The 21,964-nt window shown below is 38.8% G+C and overlaps 1 protein-coding gene across 1 annotated transcript in view; it reads right to left on the bottom strand.

The window, feature by feature from the left end:
* LOC116903800 (gamma-1-syntrophin) overlaps positions 1-21,964 on the bottom strand; it is a 281,407-nt gene that overhangs the window by 217,572 nt on the left and 41,871 nt on the right. The window contains exon 5 of the mRNA XM_032906505.1: positions 6,512-6,614. The gene's annotated coding sequence lies outside the window, so the exon portion shown is untranslated. The remainder of the gene's footprint in view (positions 1-6,511; positions 6,615-21,964) is intronic.

The raw sequence follows: 21,964 nt of genomic DNA on the forward strand, positions 1-21,964 counted from the left end.
CTACAAAGATACTAGATTATCCATATTTTTGCTGCTTTTTCAAAATATTCAGGAAATGGAAATAGTCTATATGTTCTTTAACTGAAAGATGTTAATGAAACATGGTACATTTATCCCATTTTATACCTCAGCTATTTAAAATAAAATGGGAAACTTGAAGTTAAATCAGTAGAATTAGAAACAACCACACTTAATGTGGTAACTTAGACCTAGAAACACAAACATTGGATATTTTTGTTAAATATTTAAATATACAAGTTTCAGTTGGATGGTCTATCCTGACTGGTTAGTCTTCATAGTACTTAAAGATACTATATACATTACTAGAACAGAAAAAAATGAACTCTACAATAAAGACCTGTCTGGTAATATAAGTCTACCTGTACACAATATTGCCATTGATGTTATGAGTGACCAACCACTCTGTTTTGTTTGAATTAAGTCGTACTCTGTGAAATGAAACCTATTCCTGAGTCTGTCAGTGATTTCAAAAACCTTTGACTAGAAATATCATGAGCTCTTGGGTAAAACCAACTAATTTTCTGGTAAGTAGAGATAGCAATACAATGACTTCTCGTTCATTATGATTATCTCATGTAGTGCTTTGAAAATGCTTGACCCAGGGAGTGGCAATATTTTGAGGTCTGGCCTTGTTGGAATGGGTATACAATTGTTAGAGGAAGTGTCACTCTGGAGATGGGGTTTGAAGCTCTGCCCAGTGTGGAAGAGACAGACTAATCCTGTTGGTCTTTAGAACAAGGTGGAGAACTCTCAGCTCCTTCTGCATCAGGCCTGCTATGCTCCTCCCTTGATAATAATGGACTAAACCTCTGAACCTTTAAGCCAGCCCCAGTTAACTGTCTTCCTTTATAAGAGTTGTCTTGATTGGGAGGTTTGTTCACAGTAGCAAAACCCTAACAAAGACAGAAGTTGTTATCAGGGACTGGGGTGTTGCTATGAGAGGACTGACCATGTTTTGGGAGAATGTGGATTTTAGAACTTTAGATTTGGGAAGAGAGGGATGTCTAAAGTGGGGCTTAATGGACCCTCCTAGACAAAATATGGAAGACGGTGCTGCCGAGGATGACTTGAACTCTGTAGGCCTGCAGTCCCAGCAGGTTTCAGTAGTAGAGGATTTTAGTAAGTGGCTTGGAGACTGTTCTTGTGATATTTGGTGAAGAATGAGGCTGCTTTTCGCCCTTGCCCAAAAAGTCTGTTTGAGGCTAAGATGAAGGGATTTAGATTAATTCATCGACAAAATAAGTCTCAAAAGAGCCCAGCAGAGTTTCATACGGGGTAATAATTATGGATTTGTTTTCATTCTTCTACACGTAGACATCCTGTTAGACCACCACCATTTGTTAAGGAATCTTTCTTTTTTACACTGTATGGTTTTGCCTTTTTTTTTTTAATCAAAAATTAAGTGTCCATAGGTATGTGAGTTCATTTCTGGGTCTTTGATTCAATTCCAATCATCAACATGTCTATTTCTGTACCAACACTATGCAGTGTTTTTTTTTAAACCACTTTTGCTCTGTAGTGTAGGTCCTGGATGGAGATCCTCCTGAAGTACTTTTATTGTTCATGATAATTTGGTTATCCTGGATTTTTTATTTTTTCATATGATGTTGAGGATTGCTCTTTCAAGGTCTGTAGACCTAAACATAAAAACAAAATACACTAAATATCATATAATAGAAAGTCTGAAAAATCTTGAATGTATCCTTGGTACAGGAGACAATTTCCTGACTAGAACACCAGTGGCTCAGATTCTAAGACAACTCATAAAACTGCAATGTCACTGTAAGGCAAAGGACATTCTCAATAGGACAGAACAGCAATCTAACAGATTGTAAAAGGATCTTCACCAACCTTACATCTGACAGTGGGCTAATATCCAAAATTTATAAAGAATTTAAGAAGTGGAACAACAACAACAACTCAAATAATCCAATTTAAAAATAGGGCACATGTAGTGGAAATTTCCCCTAATTGATTAAATAAAGACAACAAGAAGCCAATCACTGGACAAAGAGGAGGCAGGACTTCAGGGTCCGTGCAGGAAGAGAGAACACAGAAGAGAGGAACTTCTTTTTGGACAGCTAGAGCAAGGCAGACACGATGGACGAGGTTGGAGGTTGTTAGTTCAGATGGCAAATCTGCCACCAGAAAATTTCTAACATATAATTGTTGCTAAACTTAGGATGCTAGGTTCTGCACCCAGCAATTATGTTAGCTGTTGATTTTAAACTAATATTTTCTGATGTCTTCCTTCTCGCTGTGATTCCACTGAGCTGCAAGGAAAGGTAACAGTGACAGCATTGGTTTGCAAGAGGGCACCCCAGCTAGTCATGAAAATTTGGGAGTGCACAGCAGGTTTGTCAGCAGCCAGCCTGTGGTGGAGAGAGTGATTTTGGAGCTCTGGAGAGCCAGAGCCAGCCTTGATGGAACAGGCTTTGGCAAAAGGGAAAACCTGCTGTCTTCGGATCAGTACTAGGGTGGGAACAGACCTAGACCACAGGCCGGTGCCTAGCTGATGACAGCGTGGATTGTTTTATTGTTTTTAGTTTTTTTTGTTTTTGTTTTGTTTTTTTTTTTTTATCTGTTTTTTTTTTTAGTTTTTTTTTTTTTAATATTATGTGCTACAGGTATAAAGCTAGACAGAGAATTCTCAACAGAAAAATCTTGAATGGCAGAAAATCACTTAAAGAAATGTTCAATGTCCTTAGTCATCAGGGAAATGCAAAACAAAACAACTTTGAAATTCTATCTTACACCCATCAAAATGACTATGATCAGAAACTCAAGTGATAGCACATGCTGGTGAGGATGTATAGCAAGAGGAATACTCCTTCCTTGCTTGTAAGAGTACAAACTTGTGCAACCACTTTGAAAATCATTTTGGTGGTTTCTAAGAGAACTAGAAATACTACCTCAAGATACAGCTATACCACTCTTGGTCATATACTCAAAAGATGCCCCACCATCTCACAAAGACATTTGTTCAACTATGTCTGTATCAGCTTTATTTGTAATAGTCATAAACTAGAAACACCAGAGATGTTCCTCAAACTGAACAATGAATAAAAAAAAAATGTGGTACATCTACATAATAGAATACTCTTCAACTAAGAAAAACAAAGATATCATAAATTTCACAGGCAAATGGATAGATCTTGAGAATATCATCCTGAGTGAGGTAACTCAGTTCCCAAAGGACATGTATGGTATGTACTCACTTAAAACCGGATATTAGCCATAAATTTCAGGAGACCTATACTATATTCTACAGTCCCAAAGAAGCTAAACAAGAAGGAAGGCACAAGCAAGAATATTTGAATCTCATTTGGAAGGGGGAATAAAATAGTCCTAAGAGGCAGATGGAGGGAGGGAACTGGGAGGCAGAGGAGATGGGAGGGTAACAGGGGAGGTTCTGGGTCAGGTATGGGAAGGGACAGGAGGGATATCCAGTTGGTCATGAGAATGAATGGAAATCTGCAACTGACTGTTGTGGCAAGGTAGGGGGCATCGTCAGGAAGAGACAGATACCTGGGATAAGAGATACACCTGAGAATCAGTGGGGATGTCCTTAGCTGTGAGTCACAATATTTGAGATATGAAACCTCATGTAGCCATGCAGGAACCCCAGTGGAGTTATCAACTGTGGATAAGGACAACACACCCATAAAACTTTTGACCCAAAATGTATCTTGTCTACAAGGAATGAAAGGACAGAGGATGGAGAAGAGACTGAGGGAATGGCCAAACAATAACCAGACCAACCTTAGACCCATCATATGGACAAGCATCAATCCTTGACACTATTAAACATACTCTGTTATGTTTGCAGACAGGAATCTAGCATGGCTATCCTCTGAGAAGCTCTACTCAGCAGCTGACTCAGACAAATGTACATATTCACAGCCTAACAGTGGATGGAGCTCAGGAATGCTTATGGAAGAATAGGGGGAAGGACTGAAGGCTCTAAGGGAATAGGAACTCCATACAAAGAACAACAGAGTCAACTAACCTGGACCCTTGGGGCTCTCTGAGACTGATCTAACACCCAAAGAACATACAGGCACTGGACCTAGGCCTTCCCTCACATATGTAGTAGATGTGCAGCTTGGTCTTCATGTGAATCCTGGAAAACTAGAGTGGGGGCTATCCCAAAAGATGTTGCCAGTACTCATGATATGTTCTTCTAGCTAGGTTGCCTTAACTGGCCTCAGTGAGAGAAGATGTGACTATCCCGCAGAGACTTGATATTTGAGGGTGGGGGAGTACCCAGGGGGCACCCACCAACTCAGAGAAAGAGAGGAGTATTGGGAGGAGGATTGTAAGAGGGAGTGATGGGGGCAATGAGAGGGATGTAAAATAAGTGAGTAAAATAATTAAATAAATGTGGTTTAATTGTGGAGGGAAAAAAGTCCAAAAGGGGCTTTGTTCTCTGTTTTAGTTTCACAAAGAGCATTCTGACCAAGCATGGTAAGTTTAAAAAGAAAAAAAATACATAATGTATGGTTCAAGTAATAATAAAGGGCTCCAAGAAGTGAAACCAGACAAAGAACTGTGCTGCAGTCAACAAAGCCGGAAGGAGTTGTACATTAGACACAGAGATGCTAAGTTTGGAGTTTGGCCAAATTATATTTGGTCTTGCTTTAACCCAGTGTTTCCCCCCTATTGAATTTTAGAATGATAATATATATCCTGTGATATTGGAGGTATGTGATCTGTTGTTTGATTTTGATTTTTATAGGGGATTATAGTTAAGTGATTGGATGAATCTCAGAAGAGACTTTGAACTTTTGACTTTTAATATTGTTGAGACTATTATAGACTATAGGACTTTTGAAGGTGAACAAATGTATTTTGCATTATGCTATCCTATGTATAGCCCCCCCATTGACTCGTGTGTTTGAACAAACATGGAGGGCTCAAGGAGTGGAAGGTAGTGGTTTGAATATGCTCGGCCCAGGGAGTGGCACTATTTGAAGGTTGGTCTTGTTTGTGTAGGAGTGGCCTTGTTGGAGAAAGTGTGTCACTGAAGGGGTGAGCTTTGGAGCTCTGCCCAGTGTGGAAGATTCAATCTTCTCCTCTTGGCCTTCAGAACAAGATGTAACATTCTCAGCTTCTCTCACATCATGCTTACTTGGATGCTACCATGCTCCTGCCTTGATAATAATGAACTAAACCTCTGAACCTGTAAGCCACCACCAAATATATATCCTTTATAAGCGTTGCCCTGGTCATGGTGTCTGTTCACAGCAATGAAACCCTAACTAAGACATCCCATAAATTAGTATGAGGCTCAATCCTCATCATTGAGCTTTTTCACCCAGTAGATAGCAACTAACACAGAAGCCCACAACTGGTGAGTATTCAGAGAATATAAGACATCACACAGTAAATGTGATGCCTACATCAAATCATCACTTGCAACGTTCAGGGATGTTTGCAGAAGAGATGACTGAAATATTACCAGAATCAGAGGCAGTAGATGACTTAAACAATGTTATACTTTTTAGACACATTAGGGCAGAGGCATAAATGACTCACAAAAATTATCACAGCATCCACAAAGCTAGCACAAGATCAAGCCAGATGGTATCATAGCACGTGAATGACTTCTATGTAAAATGGGATACAAATGGAAAGAAAATGAATGTATGCAAAGATGCTGACCATCAGTAGTGATTAGGGAAGTTCAACCAAAACCGCAGTATTATTGGTGATTCATGAAAACAACCATGTTGAAAAAAAAAAACCAGCAAGATATTAACAGATAATTGAAAGAAATTGACGATGTTGACATTGTTGGTGCAAATGTGAAATGGCAATGTCCCCATAGAAAGTATCATACCTAGTATTCAAAACAACACAGAGAACTAGAAATCCCACTTCTGGGTGTACATCCCAAACAACAGAAAGCATGATCTCAAAATAATACTTGTATGAGTACTACCTTATTGATAATAGCAAAGCCATGGAACCAAGAAAATGCCCATTAGTTGATAAAAGTTTAAATATAATGAAATTTTTATTAGCCTTAGAAACAAAGGATATCTTGTCCTAGGGCCAAGACACATGTTTCATCATGCATTAACAACTACTACAACAACACACATACATACACACACACACACACACACACACACACACACACACAACTCATCATAAACAAAGCTTCTAAATGAGAAAATTATCTGAACACAAATTTATCTGCATATGGAACACAGTAAAGGGTTGTGTAAAGTAAAAGTACAAGGGGAGAGCAGAGCTGGTTAAAATTAAGTGCCAGATTTCATAATCACTAGAAAGAAAGAGTTTCAATATTATCAACTTAAAAAAATAAAATTTGTAACTTTCAAGAGAAATGAATTCTACATGATTTGGTGATTCTATGCAGTATTCATGTATGTATTTCACACTGTAAGAAAAAAAAATATCAAGTTCTGGGTGGAAAGAAATGCAATGCTGTGATTACTGTCTCTATTCCACAAATGCTTACATGCACAGTCTTCGTTAAGTGGGAGTTTGAGGAAAGCAGGTGCTCTTTTTAAAAATGACACTGTCAGGGTCACTTCCTCCCCAGCATTCCGAAGAACCTGAACCTGGAGACAGAAAAGATGAACAGAATGTGGCCACCATTAGTTATACAGTTTACTATAATTATAAGCCCTGGGCACTATTGACTTTTCCCACCTCTTGATTTTTCTCTTGAGGTCAGAAACACTTTGGAAAAGATAAAAGGATTAATTAGTGCTGTCATAAACCCAACTCTCTTCCTGCTTATGTCCTCATGCTTCCGTCTGATATGATGCCCTGTGAACATCTCAGTCACGTCCACAGAACCCCTCGTAAGCTATGGTTATCTTAGTGTTAGGGTTGATCACAAACTCTAAAGAATGGCAGATGTTAAACAATGTTGGGGCCACTATATCTTTTAATGTAATGACTGTTTAGTGGGTACACATTTGTAGTGTTACACTGATTAATATTGCTGGTATGACACAAAAAAATATTTCTTATAAAGCTGCATCAATTTATTCAAACATTTTAAAACATTGCTAAACCTTTTCTTTTCCCTGAAAAGCTGAGAAATAAGAAATTTGGTATCGGGGTTGGGGATTTAGCTCAGTAGTAGAGCGCTTGCCTAGCAAGCGCAAGGCCCTGGGTTCGGTCCCCAGCTCTGAAAAAAAAGAAAAAAAGAAAAAAAGAAAAAGAAAAAAAAGAAATTTGGTATCATTAGTAATCCTCAACACTTGAAATTATAGAATACATAGGTTTAGTACTACCAGCTAACAAAGCTCTAGTTTCCCTGAAAATTAAAAAATAAAAAAATAATCAGTAGAAAATAAATCTAAAAAAAGCAATTAAAGTCTGAGATGTATAAGTTATAATATAGTTGTGGCAAATCAGATAAATATGGGTATCATTATAAACGCTGATATAAACCACATACAGAGTTAAGAATCTTTAGGAAGATACACTTAAAGAAACACAAAAACATACACTGGTCATAAGCATAAAGACAATGTCTATCCTGAGAATTTCCTATTGTTCTGAAAGTTCTCTTTTCCAAACATGGAGATTGTGCAGCAACAGTGGTCATGGTTTCTGACATCCCAGGCATCCCATCCTGAGGCAAATACTTAGGATGATAAGCGAGGTCCACAATCCTCATCAATTTGTTATCCCACAGCAGGGGCTGGCTGGAAATATCCAACTAAACCAAACCTTTCCTAATTAGTGACACCAGGAGGCCAATCTGGAAGTTTCTTTCATCTCTTCAGGCTATACAAGCAGAGAACAGTGGGATTTCCAGTGAGAAAAGACCATTCAACCAGAACAGGATCTTGCAAATAAACTCCATACTACATAGTCAAAAAGATAGAAAGCCAAACTTATGTATTGAACAGTAAACTCGTTGCTTTAAAAATTACAGGAAACTAACAGAATCATTACTAACAACTATCTAAATAAAAAGTTGGCAAAGATGAAATAAAATATATTAAAGAAAAAAAATGAACCATTTGAAAGGGAAAGTAACAACCAGCTCACAAGGAAAACCACCCATTAGAGCTCTATGACAATGATCATAAAATAATCTTTAAAATAAGCAAGAAGTTACAATTGTGTCAAATTCATTGAAATACCATAAGCTTGCAGCAAAGAGTTGTTGAATTATCAAAACATTAAAACAGAATTCATAAAACACAAAGTATAATGATATAAATAGAATACTTTCTGGATTAAAGAATAGAACAGTGCTGGAGAATCAGGAACACTGACTCAGTGGAGATAAGAGCTTCAGTGACAATCAGGCATGCACATCTGTGAACATTTTTACACCTGTTTTAGTAACATTATTTAACATGAAAAGGTGTTAAAGCATACTGAGACACTGGACTATGCCTGGACCTCTTGAGTGGAAGCCAGCATGTGGAAGAGAGATGAGAGAGAGAGAGAGAGAGAGAGAGAGAGAGAGAGAGAGAGAGAGAGAGAGAGAGAGAGAGAGAACATGAGTTGTGTGTGTGCTATGTATACAGACAGACGTGGAAAAGTGAAGGCAGTGGGGAACAGCCAGATGTGAGAGGCCTGTGCTATCCCTGAGTCCACAGTGATGTCCAGACCCATGCTGCTGCTGAGGGCCTTACCTAAGTCTATGGTTCTACTGCAATGGTCTGTGTTGATATGTATGTTTCCTATTAAAATCAATGTTATCCAGATCCCTGTGGTGTGGACTGTAGCCTGAAGCCATATGGATATCCAAGGACCTCACTAAGCTGGCTCCACTCAAGGTAGTGCCAAGTGTGCCACTATGACAAACAAGTATGTAAGGGAGAGATAGGAAAACAGAGGATCTGAATGGCACATTCACTGAAGCCTGCAGTTGGTAGAGAAACAGATCATGGCCTTGAGGTGTTTTCAAAATGTGTTTTTGTTGTTTTGTGCTTTCGTTTGTTTTGTTTGTGTGATTTTGTGGGTTTGTTGTTAATTTGTTTTGTTTTTCTCTTCTTTTCTAAACTTCACTTTTATTTTTATTTTCCTTGGGGGTAGGAGGTTACATGGGCAGAGAGCAGATATGGAAGAATTTGGAAATGTGTGGGGTAGGATGTATGATAAAATTCCCAAAGATTCAAAAAAGTATGTTAATTAAAAAGAATTGATACAATTAACCATATAAAAAATTAAGTTGACATAGATACACAGCAGTTGTATTTTGCAGTACACATATGTGATAAATACTGAATAACAGCAGAAGCAAACTTCCTGGAATTGATACATTAACATGTGAACACTTATACATAGGATCATTTTAAGTGAACAAAGATGGAAAGTCAGAATCACCAAGACTTGGGAAAAAAAATAAATGAATATCTATGATAATTATTCTAGTCAAATTTTTAATGAAGGTACTAAGTCAGAATACTGAGGGTAAAAATAATAGAAATCTGAACCCAAAATAAAATTAAAAGAAAGAAAACTATCTTCAGTTGAAGATGTCATGTGCTCTACAATGACAGTAGGCAGTGTTAGAGTTAAAAGCAAAAATAGTCACAGGTGATAAAATTAATGATATGGAATAAGTACACACTCAACTCCTTTTCTGTGTCCTGGCAATAAATTTTTGATTGTAAAAATAAAGCAATATATAAAAGCAACAACAGTATGAAACACTTGGGTATTGATTGGACGGGAGTTTATGAAACTACTATGCACTTAGATATATAGAACATCGCTAAATTTTAACATATCTTAATGAGTGTTGGGAGATGACTTACATCATTATTTGACCTGTAGAAGAAATATGTTGTAACAAAGACCGGAAAACCTCTCTAGAGAAATTGTCAAGTTGATTCTGAAAGTCATTATATTGAAGTTCAGAAATTGTAGGATAAACACCAAAAAAAAAAAAAAAAAAAAAAAAAGAAAGAAAGAAGACAGAGAATGTAGCTGATTATTGAACATTACTTGACTTCAAGAGTTAATGGGAAAATTGAAATACTGAAAACAAACAAACAAGTCTTCAATGTTTAGATAAAGACATGTTCCAATATATAAAAGCAAGGAAGTTAAAATATTTTTAATAAAAATTCAGTTATAAAACAAATAGTCCATCAAAAATTTCAACCAGATATAGCCCTAAACAACCTATATCAATACAGATTAACTCACAAATATTTACAATGCGACTAATATTAGGAAAAGGCAAATACCACTAAAATTTTTCTATGGTATCTAAAAAAGAGCCCTGGCTGGTGTTGCTAAGGCTGTGTAGGAAAGTGAACTTTCATATCTGACTGGTTGAAGTGAAAGAAGCATATATAGGCATCATCATGTGATCACAATGTCAGGCATGTTCCATATATATGATTAGTTTTCGTTTTACCATGTGGCTGCTTGGATTATGTTAATTCGGGTCCCCAAAATTGTTTGCACAAGAATCTCAATGTCCACTCATTAGACACTGAGGGACCCTGCACCGATTTGGTTCTGATTGATAAATAAAGTTGCTGGCTGCCAATGACTGTGCAGAGAATACAGAGGTGGGACCATTAGGATTCTGAGTGAGACAAGGAGGAAGAAGGAGATTCGCCATGACGGAGAAGAGAGGAGAGAGGCCACACCTGAGAAGGTGAGGAACAGAGAGTATAGCCACCACGTAGGAGCTGGGGTGACGGGGCACAAGATTTCATTTTCTGATTTCATGGCGTACGTGTGTGTATTATTAAGTATAGGTTCAAAGGAGAAAATATGACAAGACCTCTTTTATATTTTGATATGATCTCTATGCATACGCACGTACAGTGAACATATGAAAGAAAGAACTTTTATTCTTTCTGGGACTGCATGATTTTTCTAGTGTCATCCATTTTCTTGAAAAATATCCTCTTGAAAAGGACATTTCTTTCTTCTTTATGAATGAAAAGTAAAAATTTGTCATGTGTTTGTTTGATGGTTTCTTTATTTATCTGTCAATAAATAAATGGCTCAGGCCATTCATCTGGAAAACTCCATGGAAAAATCCTGACAAAAGTCCATCTTTTGATCAGTATTTAATATAATTAGCTTTTAAATTTTGGAATTGTTTTTTCTCTGGTGAATTTCAGAATTAACATATGGATCCCACAGCAAGATAATTCCACCCAAAATTCATTCCTTAATAGGGTATCCTCAAGAAATAAAGTTACTCCTGGGGGCACAAACCTTGAGATGACTAACACAACTAACCCAAGGTTGCCATAGAGTGCTTTCCACTCTATGGACTCTGTGGACTCCCAGAGTAAATGATCACATTCAGAGGAAAAGAGCAAGAGATTTTAAGCTAGCTTCATGTTAGTTTCTGGATTCTGATTACAGGGAACACTATCTGATGACCAGAGAGAAACTGACAAGGGTTAATACATCCCCATTTGGGCATAAGATGCCCATGGCCCACTGATTAATTCTGGGTAACTGAGAGGTAAGCCAGGTGATCAGTCATTTTCTGACCTTCTTTTGGAGCCGTGGTAACATTGGGTGGCCAAACAATCTGAGTGACCTAGCATCTGGTCACTGTCCACAGGGTTTCATATCTAAGCTGCACAAGAAAGTCAAGGACTCCACAGGACACTGGGGGCCAGACATTGAGTTTGAAGAGGCCCAGTGTGAGGACGTTAGGCAGTCTAGGCATAGTGCAAGAAAGAATCTAAAATAGCCTCCTATCCATTAAATTCCCCAGTCAGACTGGTGAGATCTCTATGCAACACCAATTCAATTGTTAGTCATCTCTGCTATATTCCTGCCTTCTGTCTTGTCTTTGTGTCTGGTTTATCTTAGCGTGTTCCAAATTGCTGCTGTATATAAGCCAGACTCCTGTAAACCACAGGCTGACTTCACCATCTAGCCTCGTGCCAAGGTTTACCTGGCAGTGATGAAAAAGTCACTCCTAAAATTGGAGCTTTAGGGATACAGGGTTCCAAACTGCCATGCTCTGGACCACTGGGCAGCTTCGAAGAGCTCACAGCCCCACATGAAAGTCAGCAAGCAGGCCCCCAACAGCACTGCTGGATTTCTTTAAAAGGCTCTATTAATTACCTCTTTAAGGCATTCCATAGTAATTCAAATGTAAAAAATATTAATCTACAAGTACAGTCTATCAGAGGGAGCTAGAAGAAAAATTCCAACCTAAGGAGGTTAACTACAGAGCAAAAACACAAAGAATAAATAATCTTAGACCACCAAGAACAAAAGAAACAAAAGACACACATAGCAACATTACCACCAACATCAAAATAACATGAGTCCACAATCACTGGTCATTAGTATCTCTCATTATCATCAGTCTTGATTCCTCAAGAAAAGACACAGACTAACAGAAGAGATTTGAAAATAAAACCAATACTTTTGCTGCATACAAAAAAATCAGACCTCAACATCAAAAAATAGATATTACTCAGAGTAAAGAGTTAAAAAATGTCTCATACAACCAGACCTAAGAAACAAGCTTGAGTAGCCATTTTAATATCTAACAAAATAGACTTTAAACCAAAACTAATCAGAAGAGATAGGGAAGGATACTACATACTCATCAAAGAAAAAAAAATCTACCAAAATCACACTTCAATTCTTAACATCTGTGCCCCAACACACAAGGGCACCCAAGTTCACAGTGGAAACACTGCTACTGCTGAAACCATGTAGTGAATCTCATTCACTGATTATATGAGACTTTAATAACCTTCTGTCACCAATACGCAGGTCATCTAGAAAGAAAAAACCTGAGAAATGCAGGAACTAATAGACTTTATAAATCTAGTGGTCCTAAGAGACAGAACATTTCACCTAACCATAAAAGAATTCACATTCTTCCCTGGGCCTCAGTGAACTTTCTCCACAACTGATCACATACTTGAACACAAAGCAAGTCTCAACCAATACAAGAAAATTGAAATAATTCCCTGCATCCAATAAGACCAACGGGTTTTAATGGTGAGTAGCAACAACAGAAATAACGGAAAGCTTACAACTTTGTAGAAACTGAACACATGCCTATTACATAAAAAAAAATGGTTCAACACAGAAGTAATAAGTTAAATACTTTCTATAACTAAATGAGAACGAATACATTATAACAAACTTATGGAACAGAATGAAAGTGGTTCTAATAGGTATGCCTTCATAAAGCAATTGGAGTCATCTCATATTGGCAACTTAACTGCACACATGAAAACTGCAGAACAAAGAAAAGAAATCATAACCAAAATAGTAGATTGCATCACATAATCAAACTCAGGGCTGATATCAATAAAATAGGAACAACACTTTACAATACAGAAAATCAATAAAACAAAGAGTTGGTTCTTTGAGAAAATCAATAAGATAAATTCTTAACTAATTTAACTAAAAATCAGAGATAATAACCAAATGAACAAAATTAGAATCAAAGAGGGGACATAATGGAGACACTGAGGAAATTCAGAGAATCATAAGGATATTCTTTAAAAATTCATATTGGAAAAACCTAAAAGAAATGAATAACTTTCTTAGTAGGTAAAACTTACCAAAGTTATCAATATCTGAAAACCAATTTAAATAGAGATATAACCCCTAGTGAAATATAAGGAGAGAGCCTACAAGACTTTTAAAAAAGAGTTAACACCAAGACTCATCAAATTATTCCAAAAATAGAAACAAAGGAAATATTGACCAATTTATTTTATAAGGGCACAGATATCCTTATATCCAAACCACATCAGACCCATCAAAGAAAGAGTATTACAGAACTATTTCCTTTATGAGCATAGATGCAAAAATGCTCAATAAAATATTTGCAAACTAGAAATACAAGAACATATCCAAAAGATCCTTCACCTTGATCAAGTAGGCCTAAGCCCATCAATTCAGATATTGTTCATTATGTTAAAATCAATATTATCCACTATATAAACAGAGTTAAAAACACACATGGCCATCTCATTTGATGTAGAAAAAGAGTAAATCAATGGAACAAAGTTCATATGAACTCACTGAGACTGAAGCAGCATTCACTTGTCCAATCCAGGTGTACCTGGTCCTCTGCATGTACATTATAGTTTTCAGTTTAGTACTTTTATGGGATTCCTGAATGTGTAACGGAGTAGGTCTCTGTTTCTTGTGCCTTCTGTTGAGGGTCTTACTTATTAAGAAATTTAGGGAAGAAGCTTTGCTACATAGTTCAAGTTGTTTCCAATCCAGAACTCCTTCTAGAGAGCCCCTAGAGACCTAATGTTTATGTAGGTGTGCTACAATATCTGATTCTGAGATGTTTATTTGAGGAAAAGGTCTATAATAGCCACTAACGATATTTCTAGTATGGATAGTAACTCAAGCATAGCAGCTGAACTTATATAGCTGGTGAGTGTTATATAGAGTTACATTTAGAAAAATGTACATCACCTAGTAATAATAATGGAATTAAATATGGAATTCTATACCTACAATATTACAAGAAAAGTAATGTAAGACCATTTCGAAACATGAATTCTCAATTTGAATTGCTATAGCTTGGCCTGTGGAGTAGTACTAACAAGGCTAGGAATATACTTACACAGGACAAAGGGGTTAGGATGTTACAGCTCTACAAACAATGGCACCATTTATTTTGTGCGCTGACATAACTTACCTTTTCCTGTGTTTTAACTTAAACTCCTGGTATGAAAGTAGAACATCCTGTAGGCATTTCCTGCCTAAAGTAATTAGTTTTAAAATAAAATGACATAGCAGTAGAAATGCCTATTTAATGAAACATTGAAATGAATAATTTTAAAGTTAGGATATGTCAGAATTTATTTTCTTCTTAATTTTTAGCTCTAATATATAGTCAACAGTTTTATATTTTTGCAACTATTTATAGCTAAAAATGAAGGATTGCTTTTGAGTCCTAATAAATTTGAGTTCAAATAATGCCATATAACCTCTAATAAATATGATATAATAATTGAAATCATTTCCAATGTATACAAAGATCATTTACCTAAATGATACAAGAATATTGAAACAATCAATTACATTTATTACAATAGTTGAAGCTACTTATTAAAATGGTTTTATTATTCTCAAAGAGATCATTAAAACAATATTATATCTAGTAATGTTTATAAAAATTATGCTTTTGTTGACTCTAGTGGGATATGTAGCTAACTAGCTCACATAACTATATAAGCAATCTTATAGCATTTGATTAAATTTCAATATAATTTCCTCAAGGATTCAAGCAGTTATTAATTTTTTTCTTGTTATGTGTTCAACTTATAACTTTAAGATCTACTATGTAAATTCAACTTTGCAATTGAAAATTACACAATTCAAAGCAAAACCACTTACTAAGAGGTAAAGTTGAGTTCTAAATATGTCTTAGTTTAAAAATGATACTTCTTAAAGAATAGATGACTGCAGTGCAATATTATTGCACTTTATGCTATCAAATAAGTAAGAATAAGATTAACATTTAAAAATGTATATGAGTAATATGAAAATGAGAGGACATTAGTAACAATACATACAATAGTTTCATTTTATTTTTGATATAATTACATCATTTCAAACTACACTGTGGTCCATCCAAACCATCCCATCTACACCTCCTTGCTCTCATTCAAATTTCCCTCCCTCATCTTTCCTTATGGAAATGTACTTAATAAATCACAATAATAAAACTTTTCTACTCATGATTAGACTGTATTTTCTAACTAACAAGTTTATTTGATATGATTTGTTTCATTGAAAACTCTTACATTCAATGCAATGCTTTATTTTTTCATGTTTATTTAATGGGAAAAACCCTCCTTTCTAACAAGAATAAACTAAGAAATGAGCACCTCAACCTATAATAACCACAAAACTCAAATGGCAGAGGCCCACATACAAACAAATTAACCATACCCAGGGCAACATGGCACAATAAGAGCCAGCCCCGTCAAGTTCTGAATATTCTAACACACCTGAAGAACAAGAAAATGACCATACATCTAATTTTATGAAGATGATAGAGGCCTTTCAAAAGCAAATAAATAAACTTCTTAAAGGAACACTGGAATATGCAATCAAATAGGTGAAGGAAATGGAAAAAGAACTGTTTAAGAGCTGAAAATAGAAATAAACACAACAAAGAAAACACACATTGAGAGACTGTAAGAGTTGGAAAACCTAGGAAAGAGAACAAGAACTACTGACACAAGCATCACCAACAGACAGAAGAAAGAATTTCAATCATAGAAGATACAATAGAAGAAATTGTTCAATCAGACAAAGAAAATGTTAAATCTAAAGGTTCTTGACAAAAAACATCCAGGAAATCTGGAACACTATGAAAAGATGCCTTTAAGTTTATAAGAAGCTTGCAAAATACCAAATAGATTGAACCTGAAATGTAAATCCTCCTACCACCTAACAATCAAAATTAAATGTACAGAACAAAGAAAGAACATTAAAATCTTCAAGGGAAAAAGATCAAAATACATGTAAAGGCAGGCCTATCAAAATTATGCATGACTTCCCCACAGAGACTCTAAAACCTGGAATGGCCTCAGCAGGTGTCTTGCAGTCTCTAAGAGACCACAGATCCCAGCCAAGATATTCAATCACAATAGATGGAGAAAACAAGATATTCAATAACAAAACCAAATTTAAACAATATCTTCCACAAATCCAGCCTTATCAAAGATACTAGAAGAAAAACTCCAACTGAAAAAGATTGACTACACCCAAGAAAAATAGGAAAAGTAAATAATTTTATACCAGCAAAACCAAAAGAAGTATGAAAGATAGAGTTTTAAATTAGCTCAAAACTCAGCGACAGGATCTGACTCAGGAAGACAGATTGTTAAAAATGCGGGAGAACTGGTTCAGAGACACTGACCCTCCCACCAGACTGAGTAAATGAGTAATGGGTTTCGTTCTGCCCCTGTGATGTTTGTTCGAGTCCCCTGTGTGCCCTCCAGCCATTGTGCCCTGCAGAGAGTATTCCAGGAAACCCGGAAGGCCAAGCTTAACCAGATGTGTTTCAGATGCAGATGCCTCATCAACTCTGACAAACATTTACGCTAAAGGACAATCAGGATCTGTTCTCAGGAGAATGCTTGACCTTTCCTCTCATTTAAACCCTAGAGTCTTAAGAACAATCCTGTGACTTTGAGAGTTTCCCCTTGTGACATTTTTGTTATTTCCTTTTGACATCCCCCCATCTCCTGGAGCTTGTGACTTCTTCCTTTAAAAAGCCCTTCTCCCAGCCACTCCGGGTCGACCCCTCTGTCTCCTGCATGGGATACGTGTCGGCCCAGAGATCGCCACAATAGATCTCTGTAATAAACCTTGCCTTTGCATATTACATCCAAAATCGTCTCTCTGTGTCTGGGGTCCTCGATTTCCTGAGACTTGAGTAGCGGTCTCCCTTCGGGGATCTTTCACGTACACACACACACACACACACACACACACACACACACACACACACACACACACAGTACCCAACAGTACCCAATGTTCAAACTTGTGAAAGACCCACCCCATGAGTCTTAACTCAGAGTTGCAACAGGCTTGAATGAGCCCAGGCACGCCCAGATACCTAGGGCCGAGTCACCGTTAAAACTAACAGACCATAAAAGGAAAGGAATACAGAACAGACTAGGAGTACCGGATCTGGCAGGAAGGGATAAGTCCCTAGCCCCCTGACATTCAGGACGTCCCAGCCCGCACGTACTCTTTTACCATATTACAACCTCATTCGAATATGATTCAAACCTGCCAATGTGTGTAGCAATACCTTATTACCTCATCTTGTGAAATAACCAATCATATGTGAACATGTCTATATGCCTCGTTTAAATCCACCAATCCCCGTAACTATGCATCTGCTTCTGTACGCCCGCTTCTGCTTCCCCAAACCCTATAAAAGCCCCATGCTGGAGCTGCTGGGCGCGCAAGTCCTCCGAAGAGACTGTGTGCCCGCAGGTACCTGTGTTTTCCAATAAACCCTCTTGCTGATTGCATCCGAGTGGACTCGGCTCGGTCATTGGGCGCGCTTGGGGTCTCCTCCTGAGGGAAAGGTCCTCTCGGGGTCTTTTTCATTATGGGGGCTCGTCCGGGATTTGGAGACCCTCCGCCCAGAGATCACCGACCACCCACCGGGAGGTAAGCCGGCCGGCATCTGTAGTGTCTTGCCCTGTCTTGTCTTGTCTTGTCCTGTGTGCGTGTTCAGTTCCTCTCAGTTTTGGACTCAGATCTGGGTTTTGGTCGGAGGAGAAGGCCCAGGGACTTCGGTGTCTCAGGGTTCAGGATCCCTCAGCGCCTCCGTTTGGGCGGGTCAGAGAAGGAGCTGACGAGCTCAGACTTCTCCCCCCTGCAGCCCTGGAAGACGTTCCAAGGGTGTCTGGAGCCCGGTTCTTTGGGGCTCAGCCCGTATCGGAGGGATACGTGGTTTTGGTTGGAGGAGAGGGTCCAGGACCCTCGGCACCTCCATCTGACTCTTTTGTTTTGGGTTTTACGTCCCGAGCCCCTTGGCGCGTCTGTTATTTGTCTGATCGTTGGATTTGTCTGTCTAATTTGTGCCCTAATTTTCTTTTGAAGCTACCATGGGACAATCGCTCTGCAGTTTGGTACCCGAAGCCCTTGGCCGTCTGTTTGTTACTTGTTTGACTGTTGGAATTGTTTGTCTTCTTTGTGACCTGACTGTGGTTTTCTGGACGTGTTGGTGTCTGTTAGTGTCTTTTTTGACTTTTGTTTCGTGTTTGAATCTTGGACCGGCGACTGTGTTTGAAATCATGAAACTGTTTGCTTTGTTCGTCGAAGAGTTTTACTTGGTCTCCTTAATGCTTAGTGAGTAAGAAACTTAATCTTGTGGACCCCGCTCTAGTGGCGGTGTGTTGGTTGATAGCCAAAGTTAATTTTTAATACCAGCACCTGTGGGGGTTGGGGATTTAGCTCAGTGGTAGAGCTCTTGCCTAGCAAGCGCAAAGCCCTGGGTTCGGTCCCCAGCTCTGAAAAAAAGGAAAGAAACAAAACAAAAACATAGTGTTTTATCTGTGCTTGTGCTCGCAGCCAGCTGAGATTTAAAGTTTGCTTGGGAGCAAGGAATCTTAAAGGCGGAGTTTCAGCCGGTATGGCACTTAGTGCGTAGCTGCCTAAAAGATCAGAAATGCTGTCAACAGGCTATAAAAAAAGGGACAGGCGGTGTTAGAAATGCTACGGGAAGAACTATCTAAAAAGGCTGAGAGCGAGGTGGGAGAGGACTATAAGGAAAACAAGAAAGGAATTTCTGACATTTGCTCACAGAAGGAGAGCGCTCATTAAGAGAAGTTCTTTAAGGAAGCCTGCCTTATCTGCTGTCCTTATTCCAAGGGAGGAGTCAGTCTCCAACATTAAATTACTTCATCATTAACATGGAGAGTCCTTTGGTCCTATCCCCACAGCAGCCAGTTCCTGCCCCTATGGTTAAAATGCCCCAGGTTGGGGGACAAAAAGAGCCCCTAAAATAGTTTCAAAGAATCTACAACAAGCTGTAAAGAACTTTGTTTTGTTTTGCCAGTCAAAATTTAGAATTCAGGCTTTGGCGGTGGCCAAGGTCAGAATTAATGTGTTCTTTTCCATGGGCCTTTAAACCCAGTGAGACAGTTTGGTAAAGGGCTGCTACTGAGGTCCTGATAGCCCCAGGTGAACTGGTTACAATTCTTTTGTCAGCTGCTTAGTATCTAGCACGCAGGTTCTAACCATCTCTCCATCCTTTTGTTATTAGTTGTTACTAGAAGCCTAGTGTCATTTGGAGGCTGGTTCTCTTGAGAGGCAAAGCCACCAAGCTGACACTGAAGAGAGGTACTCCTTAAGGGAAAATCTAAGTCCAGAGAGACAGCCGGTAACAGATAGGCTGCCCCTCTGCTCGCCTTTCTGTTTCATAGACAAAGTTGTGCTTATATTTACAATGGCCTTTTTGTCCCAAGAAAGAGCCTCCTGGTTTAGCTGTGTGACTAAATGCTGTTTGCCCTCTTCAGTAGACCTCTATTCTCAAGATTCTCTTGTTTTCTCACCATCCCATTTGAGATGCTTGTTAGTAGCTGTTACAGGTCTTCTTTACCACTGAGGAAAGACAGAATCCTACTAGAGGCCAGAAAGAATGTTCCAGACATAGATGGAAGGCTCCTGACTGTTGACTTCAATACCCCTGAAGGTAGGGAGTGCTCCAGGTCTGCCCCCAGGCTCCAAGGGTGGGTCTCCTAGGGGCTGGAAAATGCCCCACCAATCTGGCTAAGATAAGGAAAGGGTATGAAGAGAAAGTTACAGAAATTTGAAGGGTTAAGCTAAGTTGCTGAGAGTTAGTATAAGTTACAGAGAAAGTAAGGTTAAACAAAGAGAAAGAGAAAGAGAAAAGAAGGTAAAAAGAACAGAAAGCTGGGGAAGAAAAGAGACAAAAAGAAGAGGAAGTTAGAGAGCTAAAGAGAGATAAAAGACGAGAAAGGAACATATACTGGCCACAGTAGTTAGGGAACCTAGGAAGATAGTACCTGGCAACAGAAGAGAATTCCTGGCTAAAGATCAGTGTGCCTAATGCAAAGAAAAAGGACACTGGGTCAAGGACTGTCCAAGAAAGAACAAGAGGGGCCACTGGAGAGCTTCTTGGTCCTAGAGTGCTGGCTATGTACAGAGATAGAAGGGAAGTGTGGATACAGGGACCCAATGCTCTGTGCTCCTATGCCCCCCAGTGGGCCAATATCCAAAGACCTTGAGTGCAAGGGGCTACTGGCAACGAACAATACTTATGGACTGCCCGAAGAACAGTGGACCTTGGCGTGGGCCGGGTAACCCACTAGTTCATAGTCATCCCTGACTGCCCCCATCCCTTGCTCATGAGAAAATTGCTCCCCAAAATGGCTTGCGTGGGCTGAAATGGCTGGGTGAGGCCATGTGTATGCATATCTACAGACTGTGTATGTGGAGCTTAAGACCTGTCTCAGTGCACCAGTACCTGATGCTGGGAGATGAATGGCTTAGCGCTGTTCTGCTTGGAACATATCACTCCTGCCAGCCAGGCACTAACAATTATCACCCAATCCAGGACTTAAACTGTGATAGAGTGGCTGATGTTTTAGAGTGTCCCAAAAGATGGGACCACTGGTCAGCTGCCATGGACTAGGTTCTCCACCGGGTGGGGACAATCTGGTCACCTTGCTGCCCAGTCCGGACCTGGAGCCACCACAGCACGAGTGTCAAGCACTGGCAGAAGCCCATGGATGGAGGAAAGACCTCTGCGACTGGCTGATTGACCGCTGCTGAAAGCCGAGGACCTTGTCACAGACGGGAACAGTTCTCTTCATGAATGAAGGTCAGAGATAAGTGGGTGCTGCCATGGTGGACAAAACGATGTCATCTGGGATGGCTGAACTTCTATGCCCCCAGCACATCAGCACTGCAGATGCCTTTGCCATCTCTTGGATGACCTGGTGAAGCCAACAACTGTGAGTACTATTCATTGCCCAGGAAAACAGGAGGGAAGAGATTCAGTGACATGGGGCAATAACAAAGCAGATAAAGTGGCTCGGGAAATGGCTATACAGGAGCCTATCCTGGTTACAGGCCTGCAAGAGACAGCCACTGGGAACTGGGATTGGACTAAGGGATGGCCTCACTTAGAATGTAAAACAGAAGAAAAGGCCCAAATTGCTTAAACAAAAAAAAAAAAAAAAAAAAAGACAATGATGCACTTGAGGGGAAAGCTATACTCCCCAGAGAACAAAGAAAAGACTCACTTTGCCAAATACAGAAATGGACTCATTTAGGAGATAAAAAGTTTGTCCAAGTAGTTAAGTGTATGTAATAGACTTTAAGATTTTGGCCAGAGAGGCAGTAGAAAGTATAAGGTATGTCAATAAGTGAATGCTTAGCAAGCAAACAGGGCAAAGAGACCTAGAGAGTTTAGTGAAAAGTCGAAGTGAACTTCACTGAGATAAAA

The sequence above is a fragment of the Rattus rattus genome, chromosome 1, assembly GCF_011064425.1.
Source record: "Rattus rattus isolate New Zealand chromosome 1, Rrattus_CSIRO_v1, whole genome shotgun sequence".
Classification (NCBI taxonomy): domain Eukaryota; kingdom Metazoa; phylum Chordata; class Mammalia; order Rodentia; family Muridae; genus Rattus; species Rattus rattus.